The 20,157-nt window shown below is 39.3% G+C and overlaps 1 protein-coding gene and 1 long non-coding RNA gene across 5 annotated transcripts in view; both read right to left on the bottom strand.

The window, feature by feature from the left end:
* The window catches only part of LOC143217609 (uncharacterized), a 380,663-nt gene that overhangs the window by 235,511 nt on the left and 124,995 nt on the right, over positions 1–20,157 (bottom strand). The window lies entirely within an intron of this gene.
* Positions 6,915–20,157, bottom strand: part of LOC143217612 (uncharacterized) — a 34,213-nt gene continuing 20,970 nt past the window's right edge. The window contains exon 2 of the long non-coding RNA XR_013010867.1: positions 6,915–20,036. This is a non-coding gene — a long non-coding RNA (uncharacterized LOC143217612). The remainder of the gene's footprint in view (positions 20,037–20,157) is intronic.

Genomic DNA, 20,157 nt, shown 5'->3' with positions numbered 1-20,157 from the left:
CTCTAGTTTAGTTCTTGATCGTTTTGGGGCCCTCTCCGCCCCCTCCCCCCAGATGGCCTGCCCTGCATATACATATGGGCAAACGAGAGTCTAAATTGGCAGTAACATTCGGCCGAGATTGCCGCATTAAAAATCTATTTGGATCCGGGAGAACGGCGAAGCGTTTTAAGTAGGACAAGGAATGACTGGCCGGATTGAAATTTCTGAGCGAGCAATGACAAATGAAGCCATCCATCTGCTTCCGTTCGTGTCAGGTGGACACGAGGATGATATTTAATGAAAAAGTTTATCTACTTAGAACGTGCTCATTTGACGTTTTAATTAGCGCCGGGGCCCCGGGTGTGCCGAGATATGTCTTTCGCAGAAAATTGGACCGAATCGAATTACCGGCTGAATGATTAATAAACCCCCGACGGCGGCGGCGGCGATCCAGAGCGATTTTGATCTGTCTATGTTTAAGCTAGAGCCGTGCCAAATGTCGCAGGGCCACTGAACCCGCAGATTTATTTCGGAAATGCAGAATTCTGGCAGAGGTATTGATCCGCGGCGAACTCCATACTACTTCTTACAGATAAAATATCGCTATTTCCTACTGTGCATACTGTTCCACCGAATATACCGTGCGAGCATTCGCATTTCTAACATCGTCCGATATGCGGAATCCATTAAAATTCAAATTTTAATCAAGTTCCGCGCTACGTATTGCAGGTGTGATGGGACTTCTAAAACTTACGATGAAATTTTCAGAAAAATTGGGGGGTTACGCTTTTTAAAATGCCGAAATAGGTGTTTGATTAATTATATCAAAGAGCATTAAGACCAAGTTTCAAGCGAATCCGTCCACAAATAAAATATTCCTCGTACAAAAGTTGCGACCCCTTTTCACTCCCTCAGGGGTTAATTTTTTTAAAATGCCGAAATAGGTGTTTGATTTATTATGTCAAAGAGCATTAATTGTAAGACGTTACACAAGTAAGTAAACGCTAACTTCAATTTCAATATCAACTTTTCAACTTCATTTTCAATTTGAATTTTTCCATTCCAACTTCAATTTTAACTCTTCCATTTCTTCAACTCTTCAATTTCACCGTCAATTTCTCAATTGCAATTCGTTAATTTCAACTCTTCAATTTCAACATCAATTTTTCCATTTCAATTTCAATTCGTTAATTTCAACTCTTCAATTTCAATTTCAACATCAATTTTTCCATTTCAACTTCAATTTCAATATCAACTCTTCAACTACATTTTCAATTTCAATTTTTCCATTTCTACTTTAATTTTAACTTGAATTTTAACACTCCCATTTCAACTTCAATTTCTACTCTTCCATTTCAACTTCAATTTCTACTCTTCCATTTCAACTTCAATTTCTACTCTTCCATTTTAACTTCAATTTTTCAATTTCACTTAGTTAATTTAAACTCTTCAATTTCAACGTCAATTTTTCAATTTCAACTTCAATTTCAATATCAGCTCTTCAACTTCAATTTCAATATCAGCTCTTCAACTTCAATTTCAATATCAGCTCTTCAACTTCAATTTCAATATTAGCTCTTCAACTTCAATTTCAACTTCAATTTTTCAATTTTAACTCTTCAATTTCAATTCTTCAATTTCAACGTCAATTTTTCAATTTCAAATCTTCAATTTCATTTCCAAAACACTCAATAATTGTTGAGATATTCATAAACAAAGTTTTTTCATGTCCCCCCCCCCCTGCACTGTGCAATTTTTGTTGATAACATTTTTCCATATTATTGCAAATAACGGAGATATTCAAGGTGGACATAGTTATTGCCCCACCCTTTATAAGTACCAAAATGTTCGCTATTATTCTATGATCATCGGTTGTCCAAGCGGTAAGGAGTTGGACTACCAAGCGGCAGACCGGGGTTCGAATCCCCGTCGGGATAAAAAAGTTTTTTCTCCGTTAAAAATTTACGTCACACTCGACTTCCGGTAACGCTTGACTTCCGTAACGCTAGAAAATTGTCGGTAACGAAGTTTCACTTTAAAAATTATGACAAACGAACGAGTTTTGCAATCGAATTACACACCGATATAATAAAGTAAATCCTCTATAATCGCAAAACGGCCGTACACAATAAACGCAAATAGTAATCTGATAATTCCGATAAATAAAATGGTTGCCCATCCTTGTGTCGTAGACGAATCCAATAAAATAAAAAGCTCTATAAAAAAAAAAGGTTATATACATTTTTTACGTAAACCTATTATTTATTTACGTAGACAAATCAATCAAATTTCTTTCGAAAAATGAAAATTCGCGGGGTGCTAGACCAGTAAGAAGAAGTGTGTGGCTGTGTGTGTCGAAGGAGGCGGGTCAAACTGACCCGGCGGCGTTCGTAGGGCGTGGGTCAATCAACGTCCCCGTTCCAGGCGAGACGGAATCAATCTTACTTAAAGTTTACGAACGGATGGACAATAAGCGGTGTGCCGTTCCCTCGTCGTTCGAGGAACGTCGATGAAGGGAGCCAGATTTGCCGGTAAATCGGTCGTGAATGAAGGGCCTGCCGCCCCCTTTTCGAGTCGCATTTCGCCGAAGGAAAGATTAGCGAGTGTCGAGCACGTTAGCTGAATCAGTCGGTGGCAATGTTCGTGTTCTTGTTGCGCTGCGCTCTGTAGCCGTCCGCGTGCCGTTCCATGCCCCGTCGCGCGAGTCATTGGCTTCGTTTCGTCCTTCCCTCTCATTTAGAAGCGTTCACGGTCTGGTCAACGTTTTCATCCCCTCTTCACGGCCGCACCCTGTTCATCAACTAATTGCCTTGGATCTCGGCCACACCTGTTTGCTTGCGGCTCACGAACGATTTCGGCCGGACAGATAGGAATTACCGGCCGATTCATTTCACCCCCTTGCCCGGTATTGTCACGGAAACGTGTCTTCGTTTATTTTGTTCCCGCGACTGACGTTTCGTGAGCGGAATTCTTTTTACCACCGCTGATACGGTTTGCTACTCTACCGGACTATCGCGTGGCCATCGCATCGGTTTTCGCCGTGAAATGGTTGCGCAGCTCTTTTTCCAACGTTGCTCCCTTGTCCTCGAGATTTATCTAGGGCTTGTTGTTCGTTATCGGTGCAGTCGCGATAAAGAATGCCTGTCCGTGATACAGTCAAAATTTCACAGATCGAAATCATTTTCTTCGACTCGAAATTAGCACCTTTCTCCTGCGAATTATGATGTATTTGGTACGTGATCCAGTAGATTTGTACCCGGAGAACCTGTAGATCGAAGTTTCGATCCTGCAGGATCAATAGTTCAGGAGATATGGTTGTTTAAAGTTGAGCATTTTTCACAGGTGAGTCAAAAGGTAAGCTGTCAAACTGCTCAACTTTAAGCGACTGTATCTCCGGAACTATTGATCCTAGAGGATCGAAACTTCGATCTACATCCGCCCCGGGTACAAATCTACTGGATCACATACCAAATACATCATAATTCGTAGGAGAACACCTGATGAATGCGAACTGGCGAATGAGAGATCTTGAAAAGACAGTCTTCGATGGGGATGAAGAAAAATTCGAGATTACTTTAAAAAATAAGTTTTTTTTTAACATTAACTGTCCATAATAATTACTAGACTGCGGGATTTTTTGAGACGATTTTTAGGAAGGGGGAATCAAACGAAATATTATTTTCAGTGCTAGTATAGCCCCATTCTAGATCTGAAATATACCGACTAAATTCTGTCGAAGGATATATTCTGGCATTTTTGAAACCTGCACTAGCCATCGATTCACAAACATCGAACAATTATAGTTGCTAATTTCGCGAACTCTTCCAGACGCGTCCATTATTCCGCGAGACAAGCAAAATTCAGTTTCTCTATAGGTGAAACAGTACTGATGAAGGCTGCTATTTACTTTAGCAGACTCAAAATTGTGCCTTTCTCCTATAAATTATTATGTATTTCGTATGTAATCCAGTAGATTTGTACCCGGAGAACCTGTAGATCGAAGTTTCGATCCTGTAGGATCAATAGTTCAGGAGATATGGTTGTTTAAAGTTGAGCATTTGTGGCAGGTAAGTCAAAAGGTAAGCTGTCAAACTGCTCAACTTTAAGCGACCATCTCTCCTCAACTATTGATCCTATAGCATCGAAATTGCGATCTACATCCGCCCCGGGTACAAATCTACTGGATTACATACCAAATACATCATAATTCGCAGGAGAAAGGCAGAAATTTTGATTCTGGTAAAGTAAAGAGCAGCCGTAGCCTTAATTTAAATAATCATACGACGCCTTCATACTAAGGCGTTTTCTTTTATTTATTTATTGCAGTATGAGAAGCTCAAGATGACACATTTCTATCGTAAAACCAAATTTAATTCATAGCCCTGGAGCTGAATAAATTATTGAAATCATTGCAGAGATTATTTATAATCTAATTCCAATTATCGATCGTAAAATGTTGACTATCAAATTTATAGATGCTTTCGGTGGTACCGTTATTATTTATAATATCTTATGACCCACAGAAAAGGTCACTGAATAAAATATAGTGCGAGGAATAAAGATTGCTGTGGTCTAAAAATAATGGACAATATAGAAAATCACGTGAAGATCCAATTTTGCAGATTAACTTTCATATTTAATTAGAAACTAGAACCCATTCGAACAGCTTTATCCCCAATAAAGAATTCATCGCAATCAGCGCACAGATATTTTCAAAGAAAAGAAATGGCTGCTCCTTTAAATTCAATTAAAATCGCTTTCAAACTGGCGGATTTAACTAAGACATTGAATTTTAGTACGCGGAACCGAAATGAAACTTGAAAACTTAATGAATCACCGGCTCGAACGAATTGATTATCGGCTCCCGTTCAATTTTAATTCAAATTTACTGTATTCCTTCGCCTCGGAGGTCTACAGTCCGTGGCAAAAAGATGGGTCACCTTGTGTATTTAAGCTTCTCGTCATTTTCATGGAATTAAATCGTCCATTTTAGTCGTATGGATATTTTTACTTTAAAAAAACTGTAAAAAAATTGGATGAGAAACCCTCCAGTGCGACGGAATAATAGCGAGTAGCATAATACGAAAGTAGGAAAAATTGTCAAAAATATAATACAGTATATTTTTAATATTTCGCATTAAAAAAATATTAATCTTCTTCGTGCCCATTTAACAAATCAAGATGAATTTTTGTAATTTAACGGGCGCAACTATGGATGCGACAAAGTATGTCACGTAACTGATGACGTAGTATTTTAATCGTTAAAAAATTTTTTTAAACAGCCTTTAAATGACTCAATATACAGGGTGTCCAAAACCACCCATCCAGGGGTGTTAACTTCTCATATAATCACATCCGGTAGAAATGTTTGGAATAAAAGTTGCAGGGATTAATGGAGGATATATGCCCTTGACCTTCGGGTCCATTTTCAAGGTTATTTGGAGGTCAGTACGTAGTTTTTTAAAATGGAAACACCTGCTTTCTGTATCATGAATCGATAGACTATCGAATTCGGAGTAAAAATGTGTTGACCTCCATATGTCCGAAATCTAATAGTTAACGAGAAATTATCGAAACAATTTTCTTTCTTCTTTGGATAATAAATCTCGTGAACTATTAGGTTTAGGACATATGAAGGTCAACACTTTTATACTCGGAATTCGATACTCTATCGATCTATGGTATAAAAGATAGGACATTCCGTTTGAAAACATCAAGGTGACCTTGAAATGTCCTTCACCACTCCACCCACAAGAAAACAATTAATGCTACGTAATGTAGCCCGTCATACCAAACAACTTTTGTACGAACACTTTTTTGATAACGACAACGTCTTCCGAAATATCCTGTTGATCTTAGGTGGACGCGTGAAGGACATATGAAGGTCAACTTCATTTTTCTAAATGGAATGAGGTATTTTTTAATACGTCAATCGATGCAGCTGTACATTCGTTATAAAAAAGTACTAACCTATGTATGTCGAAAAGTTAGTACTTCACGAGATATTTCAATTTAAATAATGGCGTTTTTTAGAATTATTTAAATTGAAATATCTCCTGAACTACTACCTTTTGGACATACATGGGTTAGTACTTTTTTATAACGAATGTGCAGCTGCATCGATTGATGTATTAAGAAATACCTCATTCCATTTGAAAAAATGAAGTTGACTTTGGAATGACCTTGAAAACATGATGAAAATTTAAAATGGATATGACTGCTGCATCAGTCCCTGCTTGGCTTCAACTTTTTAGTTGAAATATTTTTTTCTCCGGAATTTAGTTTCCGAGATATTCCAGGATAAATGGCCCACCCTGTATAAAGCTGTGCTATCTCGTCGTCGCGTCGCGGAGGTGTAAAGGTTCCGTAAGGGGTTGCTCCAATTTCGAAAATTCCTTTGCAGTTTGCTCCCCGGCGACCGATAACGCTGATAATCGTGACGAAGCTCGGACACTTGCGCCCTGTTAATCAGCGGGAACGATCCGCCGAGGGGTAGGTATTTACAGGGGCGCGTACGGGAGACGCGTGTTCCTCGAAGCCGCGATAGGCGCATCCCTGTTAATAGCGTCGCGATAAAAACGACGTGGCCGGGTCATGGTTTGATGGTTCTCCTGGGACGCTGTAAAACGGGATGAAGAAGCGTGACAAGTCGCACGCAGTTGGTTTCATTTTACGAGGCCCGAACCCACGGGAAATATGCGTCTCGAATTTCCTTTAAGAAGCTCGCTGCACACCGACTTTTCCGGTCGCTAATGTTCAATCTCGACGGAACGGCTTACTAAAGCGGTTTTAGTGTCGGCGTGGCCTAGACAGGGACTTGCACCGGTACCGTACCGCTATTTTTCGGTTATTTTTCCTAACCGCTATAGAAACCGAAATTTCAAAAATCCTTCTGTGAATCATCATTTTAGTCGAGAAGGAACCTTTTCTCAATATTTTATTATTTATTATTTTTCGAGCCGCCAAAAATCCTTCTGGAAATCATCATTTTGGTCAGAAAGTAACCTATTCTCAAAATTGTATTCAATTCTGAGCGTGGACGTCTTCGGAAGTTTTTCCCCGGTATATTTGCATATAGTATATGTACAGGATGGGGCACTATAAACAGTCGCCTGAATAACTCGGCTGCTATTGGTGTTAGGAAAAAATGCTTCAGATGAAAATTGCTTGGTTTCGAGGCGGTATTAATCTGATGTTAGCAGCTTTTTTGTAGGTGGACGCGTAAAGGTCATATAAAGGTCAACTTTATTTTTCTAAATAGAATGAGATATTTTTTAATACGTCAATCGATGCAGCTGGACATTCGTTATAAAAAAGTACTAACCCATGTATGTCGAAAAGTTAGTAGTTCGGGAGATATTTCAATTTAAGTAATGGCGTTTTAGAATTATTCAAATTGAAATATCTCCTGGACTGCTAACTTTTCGACATACATGGGTTAGTACTTTTTTGTAACGAATGTCCAGCTGCATCGATTGATACTAACCCATGTATGTCGAAAAGTTAGTAGTTCAGGAGATATTTCAATTTAAATAATAGCGTTTTAGAATTATTGAATTATCTGCTATTTATTGCTGCATCTCAACTTCAGAATCGTCAGCACACGCAGCAAACGTGATTCCAACTGAAGAGGTTAATATATCGGTGTATTGACTGATCCTTCTGAAGAGGACGTTCAGTATAAGAAGGAGGGATTCCCGGTTGACCGTTGCCTCGCTAGATTTTAATTATGTGCCTCGAGACACGGGCGAGCTGAATTTCAAGCCTGAACGACAATCGTCGCGTTCGAACGATGCAAATCGCTCCGACAAATACGTCGGAGTCGCTTGTAATGCAGTTGGTTATGAACGACAATATAAAAAGGCGATAATGACGGGAAAAATCTCGAGAGGGATGGTAGAAAACGGTGCTATGGCTTCTGCATGGGAGGCAGGGGGAAACTTGACGAAAGGGACCTCTCCTTCACCTTTCTAGTAAACAGGAGTGGAGGGGGAACAGAGAGGAAAAGGAATGCGACTCGGAAGCAGTGAAATGAACGAAAATGGAAGAAAAAGGAGTCCGAAGGACAGAAAGGAACGACTCGAAAGGTAGAAAGATAGAGGCGGAGGGAGCGGAGAGACCTCGGTAAAGTTAAAAACGTTTTCATTTGACGACACGATCTTTCGCCATTCGGTTCACGTTCATCGATCCACGTGCATCTGAGAGAGCCGACCGATGGAATCGTTAACCAGCGCGTGAGAATTATACGAGTCGCTTCATCGACGAACCGACTTTTAAGGTGGCCGACGCGCGGCGTTGCGTTGCGTTCCGCCGACGCGAGCTGTCGATTGTAGAAATCGAATTTCCGATCCAGTTGCCCCTTTCTTCTTGGGTTGCGCAACCCACAACCGTCCGATCCCCGTGCCCGGGCATGTAACCGAACCTAAACTCGTTGAAGAAGATTGCGTCCGGATTGCTGCGACTTCTCGATGGATCGATACGCGATCCAGTTATCCCCATGCATCGTAAGTGGGATTCGGCTCCTTCATTTTGCCACTGTAAGTTTGTAGCACTCGTAGCTCATTTTACTATATTTTGTTTTTTAAATTTATTTCACGTCAAGTTGCGACGTTGTCGTTGTTGTATGCGTCAGATCTTGTAATCGAATTTTAAACCACTTCCCCATGAGCTACAGGCTTGAAACATTAAACGTAGCTCAGAACTGCATGACAATGCAATATTAAAAAACAAATTAAAAAAAGAACTGTGCGTTCAGGAGTAACACAATTTTTTTAATATTAACCGTTACATGTGGTGAGCTACGTTAATGGTGTGCTAAATCAGGAGTTTGATGGAAAATTCTTTAATCTGTAGCACGTTTATCATTTTGCCAACTTGTTTATACGAAAGATAATATGTATATGTACTCGTGTGCTAATTACAAAGTATGTTAATGAGAAGCAGTCGTTATTGCGTGGGACGATGACGAAGTACAAATTAATATTTCCATTAGTAATTAATGGAACAAAAGTGAGGAAAACTTCTTTGGACAGCCACCTTTGTTACGAATACAATTAAGGATTTCATTAAGACTTTGTATCTACATTGCCGCTCGACGTGGCGAAGAAACGCGAAACTTCCCGTGGAAATTATGATTAATATGTAAAGAGTGATATGAAAGTCTTGCCTGCTCTCCATAAATTAATCACGCCTGACGTCCCGAGTGTCTCGCGCGATATTCTTCGATGTCCTAAGTAATTCCGGGTTGACTAAATTGAATGTAAATTGAACGAATAAAATTTCGTCAATTGAATTTTGTCTCCTGTATCATCATTCGTTGTACTGCGCACAAGAGAAAGAATCAAATTGTCTTTTAAAATCATTTAACTGTGTTTGGACCAAGCACGATTGAACGTATTACTTTTATAAATTGAGTGAAGCTTATCTTGAGTAAAACGTAAAGTCTGAAACAGTATTTTAGGATGGCTCGTTTACAATCTTTTGCTACGTAAGTGATTTATTTTGAATTTGCTTTATATAAATCATTCAGTAAAAATATCCCTTATTGGCGTAATCTTTTCAAACTTCAACTTCAATTTTTCAACATCAATTTCAACTCTTCAATTTCAATTTTTCAACATCAATTTCAACTCTTCAATTTCAATTTTTCAACATCAATTTCAACTCTTCAATTTCAGTTTTTCAACATCAATTTCAACTTCAATTTCAATTTTTCAACATCAATTTCAACTTCAATTTTTCAATTTAAACCTCAATTTTGACATCAATTTCAATTTTTTCATTTCAATTTCCATTTCGACGTCAATTTTTCAATTTCAATTTAATTTTTCTACATCAATATCAACTCTTCAATTTCAATTTCCATTGCAACTTCAATTTTTTAATTTCAACTTCAATTTTTCAACATCAATTTCAACTTTGATTCCAACTCTTCAATTTTTTAATTTCCATTTCAAGGTCAATTTTTCAATTTCAACTTCAATTTTTCAACATAAATTTCAATTCTTCAATTTCAATTTTTCAACATCAATTTCAACTTCAATTTTTCAATTTCAACTTCAAATTCCATTTCAACTTCAATTTTCCAATATAAATTTCAACTCTTCAATTTCAACGTCAATTTTTGAATTTCCATTTCAACGTCAATTTTTTAATTTCAACTTCAATTCAACTCTTCAATTTCAAGTTTTCAATTTCAACTTCAACCTCAACTATAATTTTTCCATTTCATCTTCAATTTCAACGTCAATTTTTCAATTTCAACTTCAAATTCCATTTCAACTTCAATTTTCCAATATAAATTTCAACTCTTCAATTTCAACGTCAATTTTTGAATTTCCATTTCAACGTCAATTTTTTAATTTCAACTTCAATTCAACTCTTCAATTTCAAGTTTTCAATTTCAACTTCAACCTCAACTATAATTTTTCCATTTCATCTTCAATTTCAACGTCAATTTTTCAATTTCAACTTCATTTTTTCAAATCCACGCTTATATTAAATTCACCAAAACGGAGAAAATAATTATTTTTAGACATTAGTCACTAGTAAATAAAAGTGTGGAGCGCGCACGAAGATTACGTTAATAAGTTATTATTAATAATAAGCTCCACACTTTTATTTATAGCCACTAATGTCTAAAAAAATTATTTTTAGATGATCCGAATACTAATTCGAATCACTGAATGATCTGATTTGTACATTATCTATCTGCAGAATAATTTCGTACAATTGAAAAGACGAGGAAAAGAAAACTCACGAACATATACGTACAATGAAACAGTATGAAAAGTGGAAAACGTTGTGCATCAGGTTTTCAGCGCTGAAAGATTGCAGAATGTCTTATATGGAAGTGTTCGGAACTGTTTGAAAAAGGACCTCTACTATCTGTAATGGAAAAGTAACGTAAACAAATAAACCCATTTTACGGAGCACTTATTCCCGGATATTCTATTCGCTGCGTGGATCGTCTCGCAAGATGAAGCGACTCGCCGCGCGCCGGAATCCATTTTCCGGAAGTGGAGCAACCCGTCGCTACACTCTTAGTTGCTGCTGCAACTGCAACGTTGTTGGGTCGAACTAGCGGCCTTCGCGATTTTCCCCTCGACAATCCGACCATCCGCGGTACATACTGATATTCGGCATGCTGATTTTCATGAATTCTCTCTCCAGCATCCAGAACGTCGGAACGCTGGCAAACATAACTTCTTCCGCTTCCCGTTGCGTTCCGGCGGAATTTAACACTTCGACACCGTCGATTTTCCGAGAACGCACTACACCGAATTTTACTTTTCACACAATATAGTCGACATTCGTCGATGTCCGATGACTTTTTGAAAAATGAATACTTTAAAGAGAACCCTTTGTAATTTATATTTGTGGAGCTTATATTTGTTTTCGACTAAAAAAATAAGACAATTAAATATATATGAAAACTCGGTGTATTTATATTCGAAAATGTCTTCGCTGAATGTTTTACAGAAGACATACATTTATTTATTTAATGTTGCTTCAACATCAAAGGTCATTAGCAACTTGTTTGAATAATAATGTTCGCAAATATTTCTCCACTTCCGTTTCTCTTGAATTGTCAATTTAGCATTGCAAACCCACATTCTCAAGAGTTGCTTGATTTCGAAATTATTTTACAACACTTCGAACGGCGAAGCGATTTCTCTTTGCTGTCCGTTCGATTTGTTCATTTCATGCAAATTTAATATTATTTTTCATTCTTCACCTGTTGCCTTCCTCCCCTTTTCCCTACGTTTATTTTCGACTCTTTCTGTCGCTGTCAATTCACTACCAGTGCTATTGGCCCTTCTGTAGAATGCTCGGGCAAAAGATTGTTGTTACCACATTTACTATAATTTAGATGGTATCATTATTACCACGCCTGTATTCGCATCAAATATTGTAATCTAATTTCAAACCACTTCCCGATAAGCTAGAGACTTGAAACTTTAAACATAGCTCAGAACTGGACGACAATGCAATATCAAAAAAACAAATCTAACAAGAAAAACCTGTCGGTTCTGGAGAAACAAATTTATATATTAACCGTCACACCTCGTCGTGCGACGCTCGGAGTACGTGATCGCGTTCAGCGATCCCCACTCCGCACGCCAGCGCTCCCTACTCTACCCACGCATTCCCACTCCGACTCATCCCCACTCCACTGGCTCTGCCAAAAATGCTCCGAATTCTGTCGCGTTTGGACTCGTTTTAACCAGAACAACGTCGCAAATATGTTAGTATAAGTTTCACAGAAAAATAACTAAAAACTTTGACCGAGAAATATAAAGTAGAAAATATTAAATTGTTCAAAAATATATCGCGCACATTTCTTTCACTGTATACGGAGACGTTACCGCGCATCTTTGTTGGGGACGAAGTGTACGGCGACACGGGCGAAGCCAGAGGCCGCAAGAACAGTTAATTTGATCGCAAGAAAGTTCCTCGCCGTGAACAATTACGAACGTGAGGATGATAACGGCTCAGAAACGGTCCAACCTGTTTGCCGCCGAAAGCCACGATAGCATTCGCTGCATCCGGCCGGCTGTGTTTGCTCTCGCATACGGTGCTTTCTCTAGCGCAAATTACAACCACCTTTGTTCCCCCGTGTGCCTAAACAAGCCTGTCTAAAGAGTTCACCTGCTTCACCGATTTGTTCAAAGTTTTCGACGTAATTCTGCGTCTCTTCGAGAGATACTGTTCCATCCTCGTCGTTAACCACGGCAACAGCCGCATTTTGTTTTCTGAAACTTCCCGTTTCGGAATCAGAATTTTCCATCTCGTACTCGCGAAACTTCGAACAACTGTACTTCTGAATTATGAATTCAGCTGGAACTCACAGATATATAGAAGGACGATTTTGTAAAAATGATAAAAATCGGTTCGAATTGACGAAGTGCTTTATATTTACTCTTGAATGAAATTTTTTCGAAACTCTTTTTTACCCGTAACACTAAACTTACTGAGCCTTAAAAGTAACTGGTACATGTTCCCTTATAAAAATGACAGAATTGATCTTGTTTAAACTCGGCCCCTATTGTAATACGTGCTTTATACAACCATACCTTATGAAGTCATTTTTATTATTCCAATAATTGTAAAATAAAATTTCTGTGTCCAGGCATTTTTTGACCGACGGTGATACGTTTATATGGTAGGTCAATGAATGCTCATAAGGGGGGTGTAGAGGGAAATGGAAGGAACACAATTTTTAACTTTGGGACTTTGTTTGGACTAGTAAGGAGGTAAACATACTAAAAGTTCCCCTTTTCGGTTTTCCGCTTATATCTCGGAAACTATGCGTCCCAGCGAAAAGCCCGTTCTATACGAAATTAAAGCTGACAAAACGTTCCATAAGATTGATTCTATTCAGTTTTTCGCTAGCTCGCATAGTTTCCGAGATATCCGCGCTGAAAGTTCAAGTTTTTGCCTGCATGTTATTTGTGGTATTGCCCGGAAAAATTACGAATTTATCTCAACATTTCCTGTAATTTGCTTCTCTTTCGTTTCTGCCCTCCGCAAGAATGATCGTCGGGCTCGAAAATTCGCCGGGGGCGGAATTTCAAGCTGGTTTCCCCTTCCCCTTCTAATTCCCCTTCTAATCATAATCTAATCCGGCGTTTAATTCGCCGGCGATCGATGATCCAACGACGGCCCGAGCGATACGAGGCGATCAAGGATCGTCGCGCCGTGATCCAATCTCCGGGAATTCGGGGGAAAAAGAATTTCCTCCGCGGAGACGAACAGCCGGAAAAGCGCGGGAGCGAGGAGCGTCGAGTTTCACGGGGACAGCGCTCGAGTGGAAATTGCCATCCGTGGCCCGGTTTAGCGCGACGGAAGTGTGAATCCATAGGCGACGGATAAATTAAAATGGCGCGCCTTAATCGCCCCGCGAGATAATCACGGGTTGCTGGAGTTGTTCGGCAAACCCGACGAAATTCTGTTCTCGGATTAAGGAGCACTTATTTCGGCTGGGAAAGTCGAGGGCAAACAATCTCGCCCCGTCGGATTTAAAATTGACCGTGGTGTCCAATTAATGATTATCGCGATAGCTCTTCGCGGAGATTACCCAGCCGGAACACTTAATTCCTTCTTCAGTTTTTCTTCAAGCACGCTCGGCCCGTTAAACCCCGACGAATGGAATCCGACGACCTTCATGTGTATCCGGTTTAACATTAAACCTACCACGGTCTAATTGAACGGTTTTCTGATCCATAGTTGTCGAAATTATAAATACGCTCTCTCTCTCTCTCTCTCTCTCTCTCTCTTTCACAGGAAATTTTTTTCATTCATTTTATTCATTGTTTCATTAGGTGTACAAATTGACGAGAATAAAAACAGCAGTACTAACAAGAAAAGGACCAACCCCCCCCCCAGTGTTCGACTTCGATCTTGATAATTTTTTGTGAGATGATGGTATATGGACCCCTAATTATGTGTGCAAAATATTAGCTGTAGTTACTCAATAGTTTTAAAGATATAAACGATTGAACTTCGAAAACTTGAGCTGCATAGTAAAACTACTAAAGTATGAAACTTCAATCGATTATATCTTGAAAACTATTGGGTAACCACGCCTAATATTTTCCATACATAGTTAGGGATCCATATACTATCATCCCACAAAAAATTATCAAAATCGAATTCGAATACAGAAGAGCAACTAGGTTTTGCGAAACAAAGCAATGCCAGCCTGTAGTCGATCGAAAGAAACGGCGGTGTAGCGGATGAAAACATCTTCGTGAATGCTTCAACGTCTGCTGTGCGCCACTGTGCGGGAGCTCGTCACAGTAGCGGCGGATTTCGTGGATTTTGCATGAGCCTCTCAGGTTCATTCGACGCGAACCTACCGAAATTTGCCCCGTCTTATCCTTTCTGGATTTATTAAACAGGAATTTCTGGCTGTTTCCGTGGCAGCACATTCCAAGTATTTCGTGTTCTGCTGCTGTGCGATCCACCAAAACTCGGAGGTTTCGGGAGAATTTTTGAGAAATCTCGTCTCGGAGAGAATCCTCGTTCTCTGCTTTATTCTTAGCATTTGTGCCGCGGATATTTTCATTACCATACGAAACGCTTGTTTCCGACTGGGAGAAATTTATTACACGAGATGTAACTAAATCGGTGGTTGTAACGAAACGTGAGCGGGTCCCTTGATATTCTTGTTGCGTCGGATTCGTGGCAGATAAGTACTGTCTACCATAGTAATTACTGGACTGCGGATTTTTATACAAAGCAAAAATTGTTCGCATCGATTAGGAAGAACAATAGCCAAATAGAAGCGATATTTCTAATTTTTATAAGCTGAGATTAATAAATTAATATTCCCAAATTCTTTTAATTTGTCGACTGTGTCAAATTGCACCTGCTAATTTTTGTTGTAAATGCATCAAATCCGCAGTCTAGTAATTACTGAAGAATGTTACGAATCTTACAAATTAAATGCATAGGTTGGAAAGAAATGTTTGGTATTGATTTTCATCGACGTATTCTACATTTACGAATCGATGAAAGTCTGTATAAAGCATCCGCAAAATTGTCCTTGACCTTGAAATTTAAGAATTTTCCTTGAAAGTCAAGAATTCATACATACATTGATTAAATTAATTAGATTTATTAAAAATTGTACAAGCATTGGAAAAACAACATTTTATTGATGCCATTATGGATTACCCAAAGTTTAACAGATATGAATGTTACGCCTTTCGTTTTAAATGAAGTAAAAGTTGATTCGTTTGCAATCAATATTCGAGCATTACAATAAATGTAGTTAAAATACATTGCTTTCTAAATTAAATTAATGGGTGTACTTCCGAAAGCGACAACCTTTTGCTGAAATTTTTGCCAAAGCTAATCCTTGATTACAGAAGAAAGTCCCTAACAGGATTTTTGGCAACAAAGCCACGTTTGCTCCCTAGCCCCCTTCAAAGTTTTGACCGTTCTTACTAAATATTTTCGGGAGTATTGATTTCAGAGAAAAAAGTTTCAAACAAAAAATGATGCCCGTAAAAAGCTCTACAAAAAAGGTTATATAAATTTTTTACGTAAACCTATTATTTTGGTTGTTATGACCCAAAATAATTCGGCGGGGGTCTCTGTCATGTTCTAAAATGTATATAGTTTTTTTTATTTACTTCCGTAAATAATGGGAATTTTGAAAAATGCCTCGGATAAAAGTTGTAGACCTGATCAAAATACACATTTTATGTTATATTGATTTTTGTCATAAAGCTAATACTTTCGGAGAAAAATGATAGGCAATTAGTCACTTATACGGAGCCACCCTCGATTTCAGTGATCGCGTGATTTATCCATTACTAGCTTCGCCCTACGTTCGCCTCGGTCTTTGAAGCTCAAAAAAGATAGCTACCCGTCTACGTTCGACGCAACCGAAAAAAAACAAAAATATCAAATGTGTAGTGCAATTTTAAAAAACATATTTTGTCCACGACTGTATGCAAAGGGTTGGAATCTGTTGGGTAGTACATATAATTCTCGAGGACACGACGAGGGTAGCTTTGATTATCGCGAGTATCGCGAGCGATCCGGGGTCATCAACATTCATCGACTAGCTCTGCCAGTAAATAGCTGGAGGATCAATATTACTGAGGGAAGTCAACACGCAACGAATATCAGAGGTTGCGATACGGGCTGCGCCACAAATTTGATGCAGCGTTTCGGCAGTCGCAGTTACAACCCCAGGGGGAGAGAGAGAGAGGGACTCGGGGGGTATCGCGACCCTTGTCCCATTTTCAGAAATGGATTCGAATCGCGCCCGGTCGCTGGGCAAAGTACACGGAACCGGGTCGCGATATTCGACTCGAGTTCAGTCGAGTCGCGTCGATTCGAAACTTTGCCCTCGGACTTCTCGCAACTCCCACACCCCGGAGCTCGTTTACGCAAACGAATAAAAGTTTTCTTTTCCTTCCTCCTCTCTCGATTAAATTCCTTACGGAAAGGTTTTACGAACAACGCCCGGAGCAGCGAGTACATTTTGATCGCAGCCGTCAAGAGCATGTAGAAATTCGTTGTGGGTCATTCCATGCCCAATCGATCACTTTTTGCAGGGGCACCATCGTCGATTTTGTTCTAAATGAAATATGTTGCAGTCCATGTGAAATTAGGGGGGCTTTAAGTCATCATTTTGCCGGTTTCGACTTTTTTTTCGAAACGGCAGGCCTTCAAAGTTTTCAATTTTGCCCATTTCGGCCCGAAAACGGGCCTCGCTTGCGAATTTTTATCTCGGGAACTGTTTGTCCGACTGAGCTACATCCTTTTTCGTTTTATCCGGAAAGGATTGGGCTATTACGATATAATTTTTTCAACCTCGATAATCAACTTTATAATGTCGAAAAATTTAAACAAACTCTTTTTTTTAGAAATGACAGCCCCTCGAAATTCGCAATTTCTGCCGAGTTTGACGAAGACGGGCCTCGCTTACGAATTTTTATCTCGGGAACTCTTCGTCCGATCGAGCTACATTTTTTTTTGTTTTATTCGGCAAGGATTGGGCTGTTACGAAATAATTTTTTCGACCTTGAAAATTTTTCCATTGTCGAAAAATTTAAACAAATTCTGTTTTTACGTTCTTCTCGATGAGGGGCCGGAGTGGAAAAGATTCGTTTAAATTTTTCGACATTATAAAGTTGATTTTCGAGGTTGAAAAATTAGTTTGTGATAGCCCAATCCTTTCCGAATGAAACGGAAAAATGTAGCTCAATCGGACAAACAGTTCCCGAGATAAAAATTTGCGATCCTGGAATAACGAGTCTACCCCCTTAAGAGTGTGAAATTAGGGGGGGGGTTAAGTCATCATTTTGCCGGTTTCGACTTTTTTTTCGAAATGGCAGGCCTTCAAAGTTTTCAATTTTTGCCCATTTCGGCCCGAAAACGGAACTGTTTGTCCGATCGAGCTACATTTTTTTTTATTTTATTCGGAAAAAGGATTGGGCTCTGTTACAAAATAATTTTTTCAACCTCGACAATCAACATTTATAATGTCGAAAAATTTAAACAAATTCTTCTTTCACGTTTTGTGCGTGCACTGAAAATCGGGTGTGTGCTTCGATTTTCAAGTTCTGCGTTCGTCCGCCACTTTGATCGACACAGTTTAACGTTGATTCTTAAATAGCCGTTCGTCGGGAATCGGCCACGTCGAAAACGTTCGAACTTTTTTTTATTACGCTCCTGTCAACGAGCAGTTTTCTCTCCCCGCGGCGTTAAAGGCCAGCGAACCATCGCCGCGTGGCGCGCGGGTGCAGGAGAAACTTTACGGGGAATTAACTCTTTTGCTCTGATTCGTACCCCCTTGCTTATGACAATAACGCCGTCATCCCCTTGTGAGAGAGGTTCATTAATTACAGTGCTCCGATCCCCCCATCAATTTACAACTCGCAGTCTACGCGAAGCATCATCGACGACGCGGAACAATGTCGGCAAGCTTAATATCGCGCTCCGGTAAAGGGAATTATTACTTTCTTATTTGCAGCCGGAGAATTATTATTTTATTATCGCTCGCCCAGAAACTTATCGTTTTCGTCGTCTTTTCATCGATAATCCTTTATCGAAGCAAGCGCGTAGTCTTCGCTTTGCATGGTAGTCTATTCTCGTTTTAATGGGAAGTTTGACGGAGCGTTCCGTTCCGGATCCTCTAGAGCGGGCAAGTTAAACACGCGGAACTATAGAGTTGCTATCGATGCTAATTAGCTGGACAATTATTTATTAATAATTTATGCAATTACAGCAAAGTCGCGTTTACTGTCGGCGATCGGGTAGACGCAGTCATAAAAAAAATAAGACGAAGTTTCCGTTTTACGTCCGTGCTCAGAATTGGATGAATTCTTGGGAATAGGTTCTTTTTTTTTTTGTTACTAAAATGATTGTCAGAAGGATTTTTGGCGACCCGAAAAAATTTTTTTCGCCGTCTTTCATATTTTCCTACTTCAAATTTATTATCCGAACGGGCAGGGAGACGATATGACGTGGTACGGGGCCTAGCAACGAATGTCCCTTTAAACTTCGTTACATGATCATGCTCTGTTCTCATTTACTTTGTATCTATCGTCTCGTATGAATTATATACGTCCTGAAAGTTTCATTGAAATTGGTTAACTGGTTTACGAATTATGATCGATCAAAATTGGTAATTTCTAGTGTAGCATAAAGTGGCAAGTTTTACCACTTCTGATCGAGCATAACTCGTAAACCAATTAACCAATCTCAATGAAATGTTCAGGACATACGTAATTCATACGAGTTTACAAAAAACATCATTGAAATTCTCGTTATCGGCCCGGCTAAGAAAGTAGTAAAAATAAATTTCAACTATCGTTTTTCACAATTCCAACGAAATACATCTATTCCGATTTAAAGTGTGTGCGACCAGTTGTGCTCCTGACCGTATTTATAGAACGCACGGGGGGTCGGTTCCGTTAAATGCAAAATGGAAAATTGCATTGTGCAGGCGGAGGGCGAACGTCAATGTGAACAAACAGCGCGGGAGAAGAGAAACGAAAGAGGAGCAAATAGCAAAATAGAGAGTAGAAGTTTCCTAAACAAGGGCTCGCGGAAAAAGGGCGGAGGGAAACAGAGGGATACAACAGAGGAGTTCGATGGACAGAAGAGTTGTTCACCCCGTCACGGGGAAATCATTGAATTCGTGTGTCGGGTGCTCGACCGCGCTACTAGAACCTTGATAAATCACGAAAAGGCCGTGCATCTGTGTGCATTATCGTGATAATTACGCTCGGCACCGAAGATGGATGGTTGGAGAAATACTTTATTTCCGGTGTGTAAATATTGATCGATGGAAACATCCTGTACAGGGTGTCACAAAATTATATATCGCGGACACCATAGCGAGATTCTACACCCCCGATTTAGTCGAAAATGACATAAGGAACCCCCGCAAAATTGACATCGTATCTCGATCCGGAGGGTAGTTATGGGGTAAAATCGAAAAATCGGTTTTTGGACTATTTTAAAATTGGGGTAGGTATCAATTTCAAGAAGAAAAAACATATATCGGTAGCGGGACTCGAACCAGCAACCTGCAGATTACTAGTGAAAACTCGAATGGATAAAATGGTCACAAATAAATATTTATTTACTCATTATACCTTATCTAAAAATACAAATTACTTATAAATAATAGATTTTAAGGCTTAAAAT

This window comes from Lasioglossum baleicum, chromosome 17 (assembly GCF_051020765.1).
Source record: "Lasioglossum baleicum chromosome 17, iyLasBale1, whole genome shotgun sequence".
NCBI lineage: Eukaryota > Metazoa > Arthropoda > Insecta > Hymenoptera > Halictidae > Lasioglossum > Lasioglossum baleicum.
Note: the sequence above shows the minus strand (reverse complement) of the source record. Positions and strands in the feature narration are given on the sequence as shown.